This window comes from Grus americana, chromosome 28 (genome assembly GCF_028858705.1).
Source record: "Grus americana isolate bGruAme1 chromosome 28, bGruAme1.mat, whole genome shotgun sequence".
Classification (NCBI taxonomy): domain Eukaryota; kingdom Metazoa; phylum Chordata; class Aves; order Gruiformes; family Gruidae; genus Grus; species Grus americana.
Genome location: NC_072879.1, coordinates 4,377,250 through 4,393,959, shown reverse-complemented (window position 1 = coordinate 4,393,959; position 16,710 = coordinate 4,377,250). Strand labels below are relative to the sequence as shown.

General features: G+C 52.2%; 1 protein-coding gene across 5 annotated transcripts in view; it reads right to left on the bottom strand.

Annotated features, from left to right (window-relative positions):
* ADAMTS10 (ADAM metallopeptidase with thrombospondin type 1 motif 10) overlaps positions 1-16,710 on the bottom strand; it is a 76,252-nt gene that overhangs the window by 47,594 nt on the left and 11,948 nt on the right. Inside the window, exon 1 of one of the 5 annotated variants that reach the window (XM_054805284.1) lies at positions 11,449-12,063. The exons of 1 other annotated variant lie outside the window; for it this stretch is intronic. The gene's annotated coding sequence lies outside the window, so the exon portion shown is untranslated. Of the gene's footprint in view, positions 1-4,124; positions 4,254-5,187; positions 5,210-11,448; positions 12,064-16,710 lie in introns of those variants that run through there. 3 more of the 5 variants (XM_054805280.1, XM_054805283.1, XM_054805282.1) reach the window with 3 other exon arrangements.

The following is a 16,710-nucleotide window of genomic DNA, read 5'->3' as shown; positions in this document are numbered from 1 at the left end:
AGGACGGATGCTCCTGAGCTGCTGGGAAGATGATGGTGCTTTTTGCAAAGGTGTCAATAGCCATGGCACGTGTGTGGTCCTCATCCCGGTAAGGAAACACTTGGAATAACGTCTTTAACCCTTGTCTTGCTCTGCTCTTATGTGTTTTAAATAGCAAAGACTAACTACTGGCAAGAGCGCAGGGCAGGAGAGTCCGTGCTCCCCTTCACGTCGCGTCCCCAGGGGAGTCTGCAATTTCTTTCTACTTCTGTTTTCCCATCTTTACTATGCAGTTCATATTATTTGTGCTGCAGGGGCTTGGAATAACACTCTTCACCAGAGACTACAGAGATTCCTGCCCTAATAATTAATCTAAACATGTTAATGATTTTTCCCTAGCAGACAGAAACGCTGGGAGGATTAATCGTGCATCTTTAAATCACCATTTGGAGTTTCATATTTTAAATGTTAAGATTTTAAACTGTTTATTTACAGTTTAAAATGGCCAAAGACCATCAGCGAGGCCTTGGGATGGTCTTCCCAGTCACGTCTGGTGCCACTTGCCAGGTTGGTTTCTGCAAAGCCTGGACACAACACTCATGCCAGCGGCCTCAAAAACTACGCACGTGATCAGCGTGAGAATAAACTGCCTGACCGGGGAAAAACTGTCTAAATCTCATCTCAGGCTGCTCCGCTCACCAGCAACAGGTAAAGGGAAGCAGGCAGTGGAGGCGAGAGGGTTGGCGGGACTACTTCTGCCCTCTCCCACCACGACACAAGGATGCTGAGCTCAGCACCGCAGGTCCATGAGGTCATGTCCACCTGGTGACAGCATCCTTCGTAGCGTCACCTCCCCCGGCTGCGGTGCAGAGAGGGCAGAGCTGGGGCTGCAGCAACGCACGGCCAAACACTGCTGCAGCTGTGAGCTGCTCTGTGCCTGCTCCCTGTGGGAAGTGAACGGGAAAAGGGAGACGGCGAAACGAAAGCCGGGCGTGCTGTGGCCCTCTCCTAAGTCAGCATTTTTCAGCATCTATTAAAGCTCAAGATTCCAGCTTTTAAATCCTGTCACGGCTCCAAGGTCTGCGGACAGAAAGCCGCTCAGCTGAAGTATATTTTCTCCTGAGCTTCGCACTACTAATTTTTCTTGTTTTCCAGCTGTTGAACCCACTTCCTCAAGGTTGTCATTACTTCCTCCGCCTCCCCGTGACCCTGAGCTGCGGCAGTCACAGCCAGTGCCCTCGTCTCCCCTCTGCCCTTCCCCTCAGGCCTGGCTCCTCGGCCTCCCCGGGAGCAGGGGCTGGGAGGGAGCTGCAGGCGCCCACACCCCACAGCCCCGACCTCGGCGGGGAAGGAGGCACGTTTGGAGCAGCACATGTCAGGAATTACAGCTGCAAAATTCCCGTAAACTGGGCTGGGGGAAGGGCCCGGCTTTGATTCCTCCCCACACTCAGCAAGGAAAACATGGCCCCTTCCCAGCGGCGCTTCACTTCCGAGACCCCGAGGAGCCCGTCTCCTGCAAGGAAGGATCCGTAACAAGGAGGAGAGAGCTGGAGGAGCGTGTATAAAGTTTTCCATAACCTCAGTTTTCAGATTTTGCTTTCTGAGCGGCAGAGACCGGCAGGCACGGACAAGCCCGAAGAGCCCAGGCCTGCATGGGGGGCGGCGGGACGCCGGGGTCTCGCGGGAAGGGATGGAGGGGCCGCAGGGAGACCCGGGGCACGAGGTGACCTCTCCAGTCTCGTGCCTCCCTCGCTTGGGCCGGTTCTGATTTGCTCCTTCCCGAGGAATTCGTTGTCCTTGGCAGACGCCCCGCGAGTGGCTGACGCTCCCCGCTCCCTGCGCCAAGGTGGCTTTCGCCGCGTGAACCCGTGGGCCGGGCCGCCTGCGCGAGGAGGCGGCGGCGGGGACGAGGGGAGTGGGGGGCCGATGCTGCCGGCAGCTTCGAGGTCGCCTCTTCCCACACCAAAAACACGCGAGAAGCAGGGGGGAGAGGCTGGGGAGGGGGGTTAAAATTCAAGCTGGAATAAAGCAAAGAGAAGAGGAAAAAAAGAAAAACAGATGACAACTGTTACTAATTTCAACATCGGGGCTGCAGACAGAATTCCCTGAAAGCCCGGCTTTTTGGCCAGGGAGACAGCTTTATGGGAAGGTAATAGGAAGCAGATGGGCTCTGCTCGGGGCCAAGAGGAAGGTTCAAGGTGCCTCCTAGTGCAGAGAAGAGGAATTTAACTGCTTTTAAAGATGCAGGGCCCAGCGGCTTCCAGGTTTCTCATCCAACTTTTGCAAATTATGAGCTCAGGTGTCCTTTTCCCTTTTTTGAGAAAGAAATAAATACAAACACAGACTTCTGCTTCCAGCTTTCTCTGGTGGGAGGAAATACTTGCAGCGTACCCCTCCAGCCCCCGGCCCTTCCACTGACATCTTCCCGCCATGCAGCGCCTGCGAGCAGCGAGAGCAGCGAGACCAGCACCCCACGGCCACACCACTTCACCCCGAACTGTGTTTTTGGGCTGTGCAATTAGCAATGGCATTAACGAACGAAAGTCACCGACCCTCACAGTCACTTCTTTCTTCTGTAAAACTGGGTACCGGCGCTTTCCAGCCACGCCGTGGTTATCGCAACACCACGTCCCACAGCTCAGCCAGATTTGGCCCCAACTCCCTCCTGACCCCACCAAGGGGCTGAGTGGGACTTCAGACCCCACAGGACGGCAGCTACGTGGCCACTGTGCACAGCCCCTGCAAACACAGCGCCGTAGAGATTTCTGCTCCTCCATCCACTCCAACTTGAAATCGTCCTACCAGTTCAAAAGTTCTCATTGGGGGGCAAGAGTTGCAAACACATGGCTTGCTCCACAGGCCTTATTTTCTTTGGAAACCAAGCTAAATGTGGTGGGGACCGCAGGGTGCAGGGATGTGTGGCTCCCAGGCCATGCCAGTGCCATGGAGGGACACTTGGCAGTAGCATCACCAGATTTCTCACTCGCCCACTACCTGCATGGACTCCCTGCTCCGTGCATTGGGCTGTTACCTACTGCCTGTTCTCACAGCTGCCCACTGCGGCCACACAGCAAACCTCGCAGTGCTTGTAGCTTATGGATGCTGATCCTAAAATCGCCATGTTTTCTGAAAAAAATAGCCCCCTTCTCACCTGCTGTCACTGCTTCATGGAGGCCTACAAGTTTTGGCTGTAAACTCTCGGCTGAAATCTGCTTCCCAAATACTGCTGCAAGGCAGAAGGCCAGCTCCTCTGCATGGTCTCCAGGGACTGTACCGGTTGTAGCCTATGGTGCTCTGCTCAGGAGACACTCAGAAAACTACCATGTGCTTGTTGCTGCCCGACCCGCAGAGATGAGTGCCGTCAGAGCAAGGGGACACCGAGACCACCAGCCCCATCTCCACCCCCCTGCGAGCACATGGGGCAGGGGGCTCACAAAAAGCACGAGGAAATCATTTAATTGGGGACTGGAACATCTTAAAAGCAAAAGCCCTGGTGAGCTGTGCCAGGCAGCGGCCGAAGGTAGCTCTGCCCAGGTCTGCGGAGACAACTCAATGGCACCTTTGTGTGGTCAGCCTCGCAGAGAGCTGCACATGCCAGTGGCCACCTCTGGCACCAGGGTCTCCAGCACTCATCTGAAGGCAGCTAGCAGAAAGCCACCCGCAATGACCCAGGCCAGCCTTTTCGGCATAAGAAAACAGAGTCAGATGGCTCCGGCCAGATATAAAAAAACCCCACATACCAGACTCTTCAAAGAAAATTAATTGTTTTCTCGCACTTTCAACCAAGCCCATCAAACATCAACTTCCATGCAGCCTATCTGCATGCCTAATTTAGCGGGCTTCTTGGTCCAGATCAGAGGAGCGGGCAACGTTCACCAGTTACTACCATAGCAAGCAAGCGGAGCTCAGCCCTTACGGACAGGGTCTGTCTGCAGTTCATGGCCAAAGGGGACACCTACTTGCTCGCCCCCCATTGCACCCAGCCGCTCTGTGTACCACCAGCTCTCCCATTTCCACCAGCACCTCTGGCCTCTCCTCACCATTTGCAGTATAAGGAGGGGAAGGGAAGGGCAGAGAAAGGGGAAAAAGCCACCGACAACTCTCCTGCCTCCTTTCCTTGAAACCATTCCCAAATCACTTCTCACCATTTCTGCCTCCCTCCTCCTCATCACCTCGGCTCTGCGCACCCCGGGTTACGGCAATAGGCAGCTCCCTCCCTCCGGGCGCCAGGTTGTCGATGCAGCTGTGCGCTTGCTGCTGGCCGGGGGCTGCTGGCCCACTGCGCTCCCCTGGGGTGGCGGGCGTTTCATGTGTGCGCAGTCAACACCCCAGCTCCCGGCAGGTTCCTGCACGTTCCTGAGGACAGAGTAAACAGCACTGCTCCCCCGCCACGCTGTGCTGCACCTCCTGCGGCATGGGGTGAGAGGCTGGGCGGGCGGTGAGTGTGCGGGTGGATGCAAAGCTTCCCGAGACCTCCCCCGTCTTTCAGCAAGAGACCGTCCTGATATTCCTGACAAAATATTTGGCTGGACTGCTAAGTTGAAAACATGCTGAGTTGCAGATGGCAGAAGCCTTTTTGCAGTCATCCTGCCAGCATGACAGGACTTCCACTGGGAAGTCATTTCTCAGCTCTAGAGTTATGAGCATTATGGGTTAAAACCAGAAAAATCAGCATTAACTAATCAGCAGCTCACTGCTAGGAGCGTTGGCTGCAGAACGTGAAAAATGGGTTAAAGTCACAGGTCTGCAGAACTGAAAACAAGAGCTTGAACCTTAATCTGCTTTGCTGCTCCAAGCCTGGCCTCTCTGGGGGCACGGCAAGCAAAGAATTAGAAACACGTAGTTATCACTGCTCACCAGAAAACAGCAGCCTCCAGCCATGGGATAGTTTCTGCCTACACTGCTCCGCAGCAACCCTTTAGGATCCCGTTGCCACCCCTCCGGTTGCTCCTGTTATCAAGCCCACGCTGGAGTAAGGAGAAGGGCTTTGCCCTTCCCTTTCTTGCTGCCATCCACCTGGCTGCGAGGGACCTGCGACACTCCCTGCAGCCCACTTTGCTTGTAAAGGCTGTTTCATCTCACCCTAAGAGCAGTTCTTTGCAGACACCCATCCCAGCAACTGCGGGGTCAAATTTAGAGTTTGCCCAGAGGAGAGATGCTGCTTTTGCACTGTTAAAATAAGATCCAACCCCATCCAAAGGTGCTCACCAGCAATGTGGGAAATCCAGACCGATGCTGCCAGTTTGAACCCAAGAGGCGAGGGGTCTGAGCCCGGGTCTCCGTCCCTCTGCCAGCACCTGGTACCGGTCTGGGTGAACAGGGGAACACCCCCCCCTGCCGCCTCCGGACCACCAGCTCCCTCCTACAGGCTCACTGCTGCGCTCCACGCCGGGCCCTGCTGTGCTCCAGCCGGGCACACCCTTGATCCCTTTGTACAAGCAAGCTTCACAGGGGTTTGGGCTCACTCCAGTACTGTGTGGGAGTATTTTAAAAAAAAAAAAAAAACCACGAGAATTGTTTTACGGTCAAGTCTATTCAGTGCAATCTTAGTGAGGAAAGGACTGAATTACCCCCCTTGCTCCTCTCCAAAATCTAGGAGGATAATTTCACCAGCAAAGGGGCAAAAGAAACCCATGACAAAGCGAGGGCATACGAGTGGAGAGCTGGGAGCACCGACCTCTCTCTGACACCGACTGCTTTGCTTTCTGGAAATACTATCTCTCTGTTACATAAGGATCTGGCCCTATCTGGAAAGCTGGGGTCACTGCGTTTCTCCAAGTGTGGTAAAATGCTTGGAGGTCCTCAACAGGAAAGCACAAGAGAAATGCCAGCTCATATCATCATCAGGGAGGGGTGGTTCAGCATGGGGCAGTGCGAGCCCCAGGGCTGAGCCCAAATCTAGCTGCTAGACCAGTCAACTTCAGCCAGACTTATAAGGTGGCTACCGAGCAACCCAATGCTCCCAGCCTTGGACTTCTTTTGCTTTAAGGAGATGACTCCACCAGTTCTCATGCAGGTCCGCTTTCAGACGGGATTTATGCAATAGTTTGGAGCCACTCCATGTGACCCAGACTTGCTGGCCCCCTGCCACCACTCTCCTTGCTGGCTTCAGCCATGCACAAAACAGCAGAATTAAAAAGACGACTGAGCAGTCATTAAAAGAAGGTCCATGTCACCTACCATACAGCGCCCCTGCCAACTGTACACATGTATGTAGGTATGCACATGCCATCCACACGCATGCAGACCATAACTACAGCTGTTATCCTCGTGCTGCTGTGCACGAGGATTCACACTATCCATATGAGGATACCACGCTACCTGATGGCATATCTACGTTTGGTACCCACACGCCCCTCTGCACGCGCTGCCCGCATGCCATCATGCACCCACTGATACCTCATGGATATGCCACGCGCAAACGCTATTTTTATATTTGGCATCTCCCCGTCTGCATGACTACCTTCTGCCTTCCTAAAAATATCCCTTCTCTCTGTGGGGTTCAGTGCGGCCAGGAGAGAATCCAGATCTCCTGGGCCTCCGTGCAAGCACCTCCCTCCCTGTGCTCCTCCTGCTCCCCCTGCACCAGCGTGGACCAACACGGCTCTGCTGTACTTGGGACGCCAGGGAACTGCCCCAGGCTCTCAGAAAGCACTCACACCTCTGAGCAGGCAGGGAAGCAGAGGCAGACGCAGCCCAGCGCAGCCATCTGCATTCTGGCAGAGCTGGCTCCTGCAGCAGCCCTTCGGCAGTCTTTGTGCTTACACAACACAGCAACGCAAGGCACCGAGCCCTGGGGTTGCATAAAGACAAACACCCTCCTGTGCCAACGCTGAGCTCTGCTCACCTGCATAACCGCCACCGGCTCTCTCCAGGAGGGATCTGGCGTGAGGAAGAGTCGTGCTGTTTGTCCCAGCTCAGGCGGTAGCACGTTTTATGCCGTTAGACCTTACAAAGGCCTGTCACAGCTCACACACCAAGCGTGACACCCTAAATCTCACTTTTTCCTCAACCTGGCCTTAGGGCAGGGCCATACCCCAAACATCTGTAGTGCTGTACCTGCCCTGGGACCCTCCAACAAAGATGGGTCTGGGTATCAGACTGAAGCGCTGTGCTAGAGGGCAGGGCCCCACTCCAGCCCCCTCCCATCGCCCGCCCCACCACACGCATCCATGGTACAGCACAGACTTGTACGCTGATGCTAGAGAGACAAGAGCCCCACCGAGCTTCCCAAGGAGAGCATCTGAGGTGACTCCTGGTACCCAGAAGGGCCGCGAGAAGCACTGCATGGGACGTGCAGTGAGCAGAGGTCAGCAGTGCCTTCTACCACCACCATGGCACAGCACGGCTGTGGCACAGCAGCGTCTAACGCTGCAGCCAGCAATAGCGCAGTCCTGGACAGGGGAAGGGATCCAGCGCGTGGCCTGTCTCCAGCACCCATTGCTGATTTGGTCCTGCTGGACCGAATCAAGGAATAATTGAGGCTGTAAGGGATTTGAGGGGATCTGTGATCCCACCCCACTATCAGAACAGGGTTAACTTTCATGTTAGATCAGGTTTGGGTCACAAGCCCAGGCTGTCTCGCAGGGTCACATACAGAAGTGGCTTGGAGGAAACGCAGTGAGCTCGGGAACGGGACCCTAAAGCAGCAAAGTTTGGGCCGCACCATTCTTACAGGAAATCAGAACCATAAAGGTATCCTTTCAGAGAAGCGGCTGCATCGTGGTGACACAGAAGAAGGGAGAGGAGCCCTGGTTGGCCAGAGAGGTGGCTCTTCCTGATCTGATCTAGCTGCCTCAGTGCCTGCTTGGCTGTGTGCTTCCAGCGCCTCGGGACCAAGACCCCCCCCTGCAGACGTGCAGGCAGCACTCAGCCTGCCAGGGCACCGAGAGCCCCAGAACACAAACCGGCAGCCCCGCTTCTCTCCCACACCGACGGCTGCTGCTGCCATCCCTGCAGCCTCCCCATGAGCAGGAGAATGCTGCTGGCTTTGCTTCACAGCAGGCCAAACCGAAGCAAACGGAGAAGCGATCTGGCCACAGGCAAGCAGGCAGTCTGTGCGACAACATGGGGGCCCCCCTCGTGCAAGGTAGTGTGACCACGACAGCGAGCACCCACAGACCCCAAGACGCATTACCACGGAGGAATGTGCTAGGGGAGCTCTGCAGCGGGATGAAGTCTTGCAGACCGCATCGAGCTGTGGATTCCCTCCAGCCTTTATAGTTCCGGAGGATCTGCAGATCGTTTCCAGGCTCCGGCTCCCTTAAGCGAGCTCCATGAGATCTGCTGTGCAGAGACTTTACAGGCCCTTTTCCCCCTCCCTGCAGGTTCTCTGTTCAGGGAAACATATGGCCCAGATGGTTTGGATTTGATGGGGTATGGCAGGGTGCAACAGAAAATACGCTGACTCGCAGGCATGTGTGGCTTCCTAACGAGGAAGCTGCAGCCCAAAGGCCACCAAGTACATTTATTTATCTGTGCCCGGCTGCAGAGGAGCTGCCTTCATTCACGGCCAGGGAACGGGGAATGCTAACGCCGATAAGACCGAACTCATCATTTGCACTATGGTTTTGACTGAAACCACTTCAGGGCGAAGTCGTGGCACAGCTCCCACAGCAGGGGCCAGGATTTCACCCATGAGTACAGCTCAGCAGGAACCAAGGTTTATGGATGTTTGAGTTCAGAACGATTTACAGAACTGCACAGAAACAGATTCATTTTAACCCATTTTCCCTTTAAAAATGAAGCTATAATGGAAGAGTAGGAAACACAGTAACAATCCCAGCGAGTTGGGATGATAAAGAGAAGTGTAAAGAGACCGAACGGACAGCCATGGCATACCCCAAGCATTTCTCTTCCCATCCTAGAAGAATGCAGAAGGTAAGAGAGTAGCAACAACGGAGCAGCCGGATGAGAGACCCTGCACTTAACACGTGCCACTGACATTGCTCTGCTGAAGTCACATGGAGCTAAAATATTTTGGCAGAGCTTCTCGGTGGACAATCTCCCGATTCTTGAATTGGTTGCAGACTTAATTTAAGGCACTCACAATAAGGGAGGTGGGAAGATTTGCTTTGATGGTGTCCCTTTAAAACCTCCTTCAGTGTTGAAAAATGAGTCTGTATCCAGGCTGGTGGTTTGCCATGTTTCTCCCTCCCTAGTCACTGCAGGAGATCTGACCTGCTTACAGATTCCCAGGAAATGTTTGTAACTACTCGCCCTGCAAACACTTCCTATGGCGGTGGGGTCCAGCAAAGATCTTTTTGACTTGCCTATCTTCAGCACATCTGAGCTGACGTCATCCAAGTCACTAGTGAATTGTTTCTGAAAACTTGACAAATTTGGTCCAAATTCTGTTTAAGTTCATTTGTGTTAACTTGAGATCTAGGCAGGACAGGACGTGACAAACACATCCTGCAGTGTTTCTGGCTTAGAATGAACTAATTGCTGGAAACTTGGCAAGAAAAGTGGTTTTTGGAGTTGGGGGTTTCAGATAAGCTTTAGATAAGCGCTTGAACAGAGTCATCCCCTGGGTGGGCCTGATGCAACCTGTGCTGAAAAGCCCTCCGTGGGGCTGCTCCTCCCGGCAGCTGAGCCCACGCTGCCTCTGGACCAGGGCTGCGTGCGATAAGCACGCTCACTCCTCCCCGTAACAGTGTCTGGGTGGCCTTGAGCCACGGGTGATAAGAGAACCTCTCATGTTACAGGTTTGCGTGCTGGTACTTAAAAGGCCTCTCGCATCACGAGCAGACACTGTTTATGTTGAGCAGGCAATACCTTCCCTTAGGGCTATGCTTCACCCCATCGACTGCTCGCTCAGTCCAGGCTTATCAGGGTCTTCCTCTGCCAAATGAAACAGTTCAGCCCCCAAGTCTTATCTGGGAAAAGCATGATTTACAGGAGATGACAGGACCTTTCCCATTCCACCCAACAAGCAGCTGCTCGGGGAATGCAACTGGAGATGCACTGACGAGCGCTTTTAGGGATCTAAGGAGGAGATGGAAAGGAGAGGGTGCTGCCGTGGGGCGAAGCAGGAACAACGGGAAGCCGAGGACGGAGCAACCGGAGCGCTCGGCACGTTCCATATATGGAGAAACTTTGTGACACTGGAACAACCTCCCAAGAACCGGAGGAAGCCTCGCTGACGGAGGCATTTCAGACTAGCCCGGGCAAGGCTATGGTGAGCAGAGTAGAGGGAACACCTCTGCGCCAGCTGAAGCATTACCTGGGTGCCCGACAAAACGTTTCCCCTTCTACCATCTGCAGCGCCAGGGAGATCAGAAGTGAACAAAGACTTAAAAAAAAAAAAAAATCTTCTTGCTATCACCCGTCATGCACTAGATCGCATGCTGTCACCACATGAGGTCTGCTAACAAGAATATTAATGAACAGAATAAGAAACAGATCTCTGGTGGGGCTGAGCTATCTCCAGCCAATATGGGTATTGCGTGGACTAAACCAGGAAAACAAACACGCCGAGGTTTACATCCCTGTACGCTAGACCAGAAAAGTCCCCAAAAAACGAGCCTCCGTTTTTGAAATTTTAAATTTTGCCGCACAGCCGCGGCTGGCGCTGAAGCAGGTACCTGCCCTGGAGCGCAGCTCCGGCCAGCCTCCGTCTTGGTTTGGTTCTTCCCCTCTGGAAGATATTTGCCACCGTTATTTTATAAATCCCCTTCTATTTATAGCACAGCTCCTTCAGCTCTAATGAGATAATCTTCTGGCATTTCACCATCACTAATATTTACTTTGATGTTTAAAATAACATGTTTTTTTTAAAAAAACCCCACCTTTAAAACATAATCAAAGCAAAGAAATATATTAGTGCAACGGGGCCAAATGCCTGGTGATGCACACGAAGCTAATGACATTGCAACTTTTTCAGGGCAGACAGTTTACAATCCTCTGACCGCATTGTACGGCAGAGAAAGAGGCATTGGCAGCTCCTGAAGATGGAGAGAGACAGCAAAAGAGGGAGCACAATATGTGTTTATTCTCAGGAATGGAGACAGCAAAGAACGTATAATTCTGCAACGGGGATTATAGCGGTTGCTTTCTGTAATTGAGAGTTTCACCCACAGCAGCTCTGCATAAGAGAATTATATTTTAGTCCAGCAAACATGCGATCAGATGGCTCGATGCAATAAAAAAAAAAAAAAGTGAACTGGTGTGGGGATAGGGGGAGGCAAGGGAGACAGCGCGCGAGCGCGGATGCCTGACTCCTGCTGTCTGCAGACACTTTGAAACACAACCCTGCGTTTTTATGGAAACTCTGAATGTTGGAGAAGGGTGAACATGGTTTTCATTCTCATAAATGTTTTTCCAGCGTGCAATGCTCTTCGGGCTCATTCCTTCTCCAGGGAGACAGTTCTGATTTCAAAGAACATTTGCGTTCCCCTCCACCCCAGACCACCCCACTCCAACCTCAAAGAGTCTTCCCTGGAAAAATTATTTTAAAGAGTGTTTTACCTTTTCTAGTGTTTTCCCTTCTTTCTTCTTTTTCCCCTTTTAATTCCTTGAGCTTCTTTTTTTTTTTTTTTCCTTTTTCCCAGCAGCAGCCAAAAGCTTCTCTCTCCCCCTCAGTCCTGCGCGTGTCAGAAAGTTTCCAGGCTGAGGGTTTATGTCGCCTTCCTCAATAAGCTTCTTCTGTCAGACCCAGTCAGCGCTGGAGCTAGAGGCTTTGCTAAAAAGTCTCCTTTCAGGAAGTGAGCAGTAATAAGAGAGCAGCTCAGAGGCAGCATGTATAGGGACTGCTCAAAAAAAAAAAAAAAAAAGAAAAAAGAAAAAACCAAAAAAACCTTTGCTCAGGAATTTTGCCAGGATTATCCAAAAAAATAAAAAAATTAAAAAAAAAAAATCCCCAAACCCACAAGGCTGTAAAAGTCCCGCCCTGACTGCTGACATCAGTGCAGAAGGCAGGTCTTGCCTGCAACAGTATAAAACTAATCAGCTAAGCCGTTCTGCGAAGGAGCAGGCAGCAACCTTCCCCGGGCAGCCCCGGTTCTGCGCGGAGCCCCACAGGCGATGCAGGCGGCTCCCTGGCCGATAAAACATCCCAATAAAAGCGATAAAGCAAAAAGGTCATGCTGACGGCGGCAGACGGCAGACAAAACAGATAAAGCAAGCCAGGATTTTTGGTTTGGTTTTGTTTTTTTTTTTTCCCCAACAACGAACAACACTCTCATCCTTCATTTTAACCGTAGCTTTCAAAATGCTTTTAAAAAGCCAGTGTGCGTCTGATGAAATGGCCTTAAAGGCAGCTGTGCTCTACAGTAATGTTAAGTATTGGCTTTAAATTGAAAAAAAAAAAGCCCTCAAGAATTTGCTAATGTTTTAAGAAGTCCATTCCCTCCCGAGTTACATCATTTTCGCCCTGCTGGCTTTTGTGATGCCATAATTTCTCTTGTTCTGCTGCCACCGTGGAGCATCCCACAGAGGACAATGCATTTCTAAAATAAAGAATAAACATTGCAAATAATAAAATACTGCTCGTTTAAAAACAAAGCCCTCTCAGGACACATAAAACAATAAGCAGTAATAAAGGGCAGGAGCTCATTTCCTTCTTCCTTCTGAAGTAGTCTTTGAGATTAGAAAGCTGAATATGTGAGCCTTGGTAAAGAGAGAATTACCTGGCAATTCTGCAAATATTGTAAAAAACGGGCCCTTCCAAATGGCCACGCGCTGCCCTGCTTTTCTCTGGACACAGAGAGGGGCCCTGGGGAAGGAGACAGGGAAAGGACGGCAGCACCTCCAGCCTGAGCCCATCGATGGGGACAGAGGGACCCCAAAATCATCCCCAAGGAGCCTTTTAGTATAAAAGGATTCGAATGAAGAGTAAGGGGGTGAAAAGCTGCCGGGGAAAGATGTAAGCTAAGTCTTAGACCAAGCTCGCTGAACACGAGACCCCTGAGCCCAGGTGCAGGTTGCAAGGGGGGGGACTCTGGGAGGGGGCTAGAGGGTGTGCAGCCCTGTGAAGCGTAGCGTGGAGGACTGCCAGCCCCTCCGGGCTACGCATCCTGCCGTGACCCTTCTAGGTACATACATTGCCCAACACACAGGATCCGGCCCTGGGGCAGGGCTGAGCAGTCAGGGCTCTTGGTGATGGTCCTGGGTGCCACCCAGGCTGACCCAGCGCTAGTCCGTAACCTTCTGGCCATTAGATGGGAATGGAGAAGGGAAGAGCCAAAGGCCTGGCCAGCCCTACGTCCTAATTGGATGCTGGCCATGGGATGCCTAAGACAAGGGATTCAGAAAAAGCAAGAAGCTGTGGTACTTTTCGCAGCATCTCCTCCTACATCCTCTGTGCTCAGTAAACTAAGTGCAGGGCTGAACCTAAGCCAGAAGCTGTATCTTTGCATTTAACAGCCATAATTCATTTTCTTCCATGAATTTGTGTAAACCCTTATTGAAGCCTTCTGAACTCCACTCCTTGGGTGGTGCAGCAGCGTGACCTGAGCAGGAGAAGCCCAGGAGAGACCCCCTGAGCCTCTGCTGGTCTCCAAGTATTCAGTGCCGGCTGGTAGGCACGCTCGTCCTAACAGCCCTGAAAAACAAGGGAAAACATCCTTTGCTCCCAGAAGATGTCTGACGGTGGGAGTTCACAGCCCCCACTCCCAGCGCTGCCCTGGGACACCCCACACAAGCACAAGGGCCGCTCTTCCTTACGGGCATTCAGACTGGAACGGCCTGGCTCTCCGTTCGAAAACTAAGTTCAAAGGGACTGCAATTGCTGGGCTGGACTTTTGGCCGGTTCCCTGGCTGGGTGGAAAGAATGGTTTCCTTCCTCCCCAGGCCGTGCGAGCCATTGTCTGAGCCCCCACAGCACACACATAAAAGAGCAACTAAACAAAGTATTTGGGGGTTAATTGAATGGTGCCGCTTCTGGCCAGGGAAACACTAATTGCTCAAAGCGTGGCCCGGTGCCATACCAGGGGCTTTCTGTCTGCTGAAGCTTGTCTCCAAACACACCCGGTGCGTAATGAAGAGGCTGCAGACGCCCATCTTCCTTGCTCAGCAGTGAGCGGCTCGGTGCTGCCTGTCCCTCTCCCTTCCCAGGGAAACTTGCTTTTCCCTGATGTGCAGGGTCTGCAGTCCCTCCTGCATGGTAAGTACAGCGTTAGAGATTCCTGACATACAAGGACAGACAATCCGTGTGCTTGGGGCCAACCCCCTCCCCAGCCCTGTACCCAAAAGCAGAACTGCTCTGAGGACCCTCTCGTACCAGGCCACGCAAATTCCTCAGCTCAAAACCCAGGTCTTAAATCCAGCCTGGACCTGTCTCCGAAGGGATGATGCAGCCACCTTAGAGCTGCACACACCTTCCCAAGCCAAGACTTCCATCACGTACACAAAAGCCCAGAAAATGAAGAAAGGTAAAGGGACCAGATACTCACAGAAAAAAGGCAGAGGGTATTGGACTCCGCCTGAATAAAAGGCGTTTCACAGGCAGACAGCCACTACGACTCATTTCCAACACCAAACAGTGCCAACCGGTTGCTTCCTCTCTTTCTAGGATGAGGAGATGATGATGCATTTCCAGGAGATGCTTGAAACCCTCTCCCCTCCAGCTCTCCCTCATCCTCACTCCCTCCTGGGACGGAGGGGAGCCCCATGCTCAGCACAGCACCAGGACCCAGTCCCCGACGCTCAGCAGCCCAATGACACTGCACCCTCCTGTGGCTACATGTGGCAGAGGCTGCACGCTCCGATCCTGCAAGGTCCAGGCTCAGCACCAGGCTGGTAGAAACCCCGCAGGGATGATGCACGGAACCCCGGGGAAGCGCAAAGAGCAACGTTTCCAGGCAAACTTGGTGCCGTCAGTTCTCGGTGGTGCTGGCCGATGCCCAAATGCATCCAGCGCGCCCAGCTGCAGCACCAGCTTGCACGACACCGAGTCCAGCGCATATTTTAAGGCTTGTAAGGCTGCAAACTCTGTCCTGGTTGCCATTAAAACACATAGTGAGTGATGCTGAGGCCTGATGGGGTAATTTTGTATAACCATTTTGTACATAAAACAAAAATTTCTCTCTCTTGCTATGTCTAAACTGCACGGCCTGGGCAAAGTTCCCAGCTCTGGCTCTACATCACAGCCTGGCCCCAAGTCCATGTTGGGACTAGCTACTTGGCCACAGACTAACCCTTTTTATGGTTGTACAGTACCCAACACAACAACACTCCAGTCAGCCTTTTAGCTACTGCTGTAATAAACAAACTGCTCCGCTTTGTTTGTAGCCCAAAGACTGCAGGTTGAGAACCTGCAAGTGAAACCAGCCATAAACAAATGTTTTTGTTTTTCTGCTAGAGACATGCAAACTAATTGCCCAACAGTAAAACTCAGTTTAATTAATGCCAGGTGTTAGACAAAATTGGCTTGGTGTCTCCTGAACTTGTAACTCCAGCTTGAAGGAGCCACCGCGAGCTTTGAAAGCGCAGCCATCAAAAAGCAAGTACTAAGATCGTCGTACATCACCTAAACTTTGTGGGGATTTTGGGCAAAGGACAAACGTGCAGGTGAGCCTTGCTGGGGGCTCAGGATTGAGAGCCCTCTGCTCGCACTGCAAGGTTGGGTGTGTTGGGATGCTGCATTTTCACTGTTGTAAACTGTAAGTGACTCATCCCATCTACCTTGGGATCTCACGTTGTCCTTGGAAAAACCTTTAATATGGATTTCTGAGTAAACATCAGGTACAGCTCCACGTCAAAGTGTAAACAAAGGGCTCCTCAAGGTGGATTTGGCAATTAAAGGCCATACAGTCAAGTAATGCTCAAGGATAGCTTGCATTTTGCATATCTAACCTTATTACCACATGTTCTCATTCCAGTCTTGGACACCAGCAAGCTCAACCTACCACAATCAGGGCTCTACTCCCAACTTCTTCCACAGCAGAGTCTGCCTGCAACGGCAAGATGTTTCAGGATTCCCCACCCATCTTGTTGGGGCACCTCTCTTTGCATTCAGCAGAAAGAAGTCATGGCGCTGTAGCCTCTCCCCAGTCACCAAGAGCTGGCCCTGAACGCTAACCCTTTACCCAACTCTTCCAAGATCATGAGCTGTCAGGTTGTGGCAAGCTGTTTACCACGGCTGGTGATGAAACGTGGAAACTTTTGCCCTCTGGAAAGGTAGACGTGACCCTGAGGAGCAGCTGAAAATCCTGCCAAAAATAAGCACCGTTGTGGTGGGACTGGTGTTGGGTGGTTCCCATCCTAGCTGTTAGTCTGATGGCCATTTGGCACTACAAAGAGCTAATCAGAAAGCAGGCTAGGCAGAAAAAACAGGCTAGGAGAGGCTTCTTGGGTTACTGAGCCTAGGTCTTGACCATCACAAACCACAACTCCAAAGCAGCCCTACGCAGAGGGCCCTTCTCAGCAGCCTCTGGCCTGGATGTGGAAAATCCAAAGAAACCAAGCTCTTCTTACCCCCTTGTGACTTCCAGGGGACATACGCTGGCATGGCAGAGATACTTGTGTCAAAAACCTCACTTCCCCATCTGTTCAATGGGCAAGAAGAGAGCTTTGCTCTCCAAGCAGTGTCTTCCCCCAACACCTTTCTTTAAACGATGGCTCTTCACCACCTTCCTCTGATTTGTTTTCTTCCATAGAAGACCCATGCCCTGGCACTCAGGTCTCAGGGCTCTTTCACTCTTCAGAGCTACACAGCTTTTATTTTCTCTTCTTTCCTTTCCTGTGCAACAAGGAAATAGGTCACATTTCAAAGAAACCAGCAAACGGAGG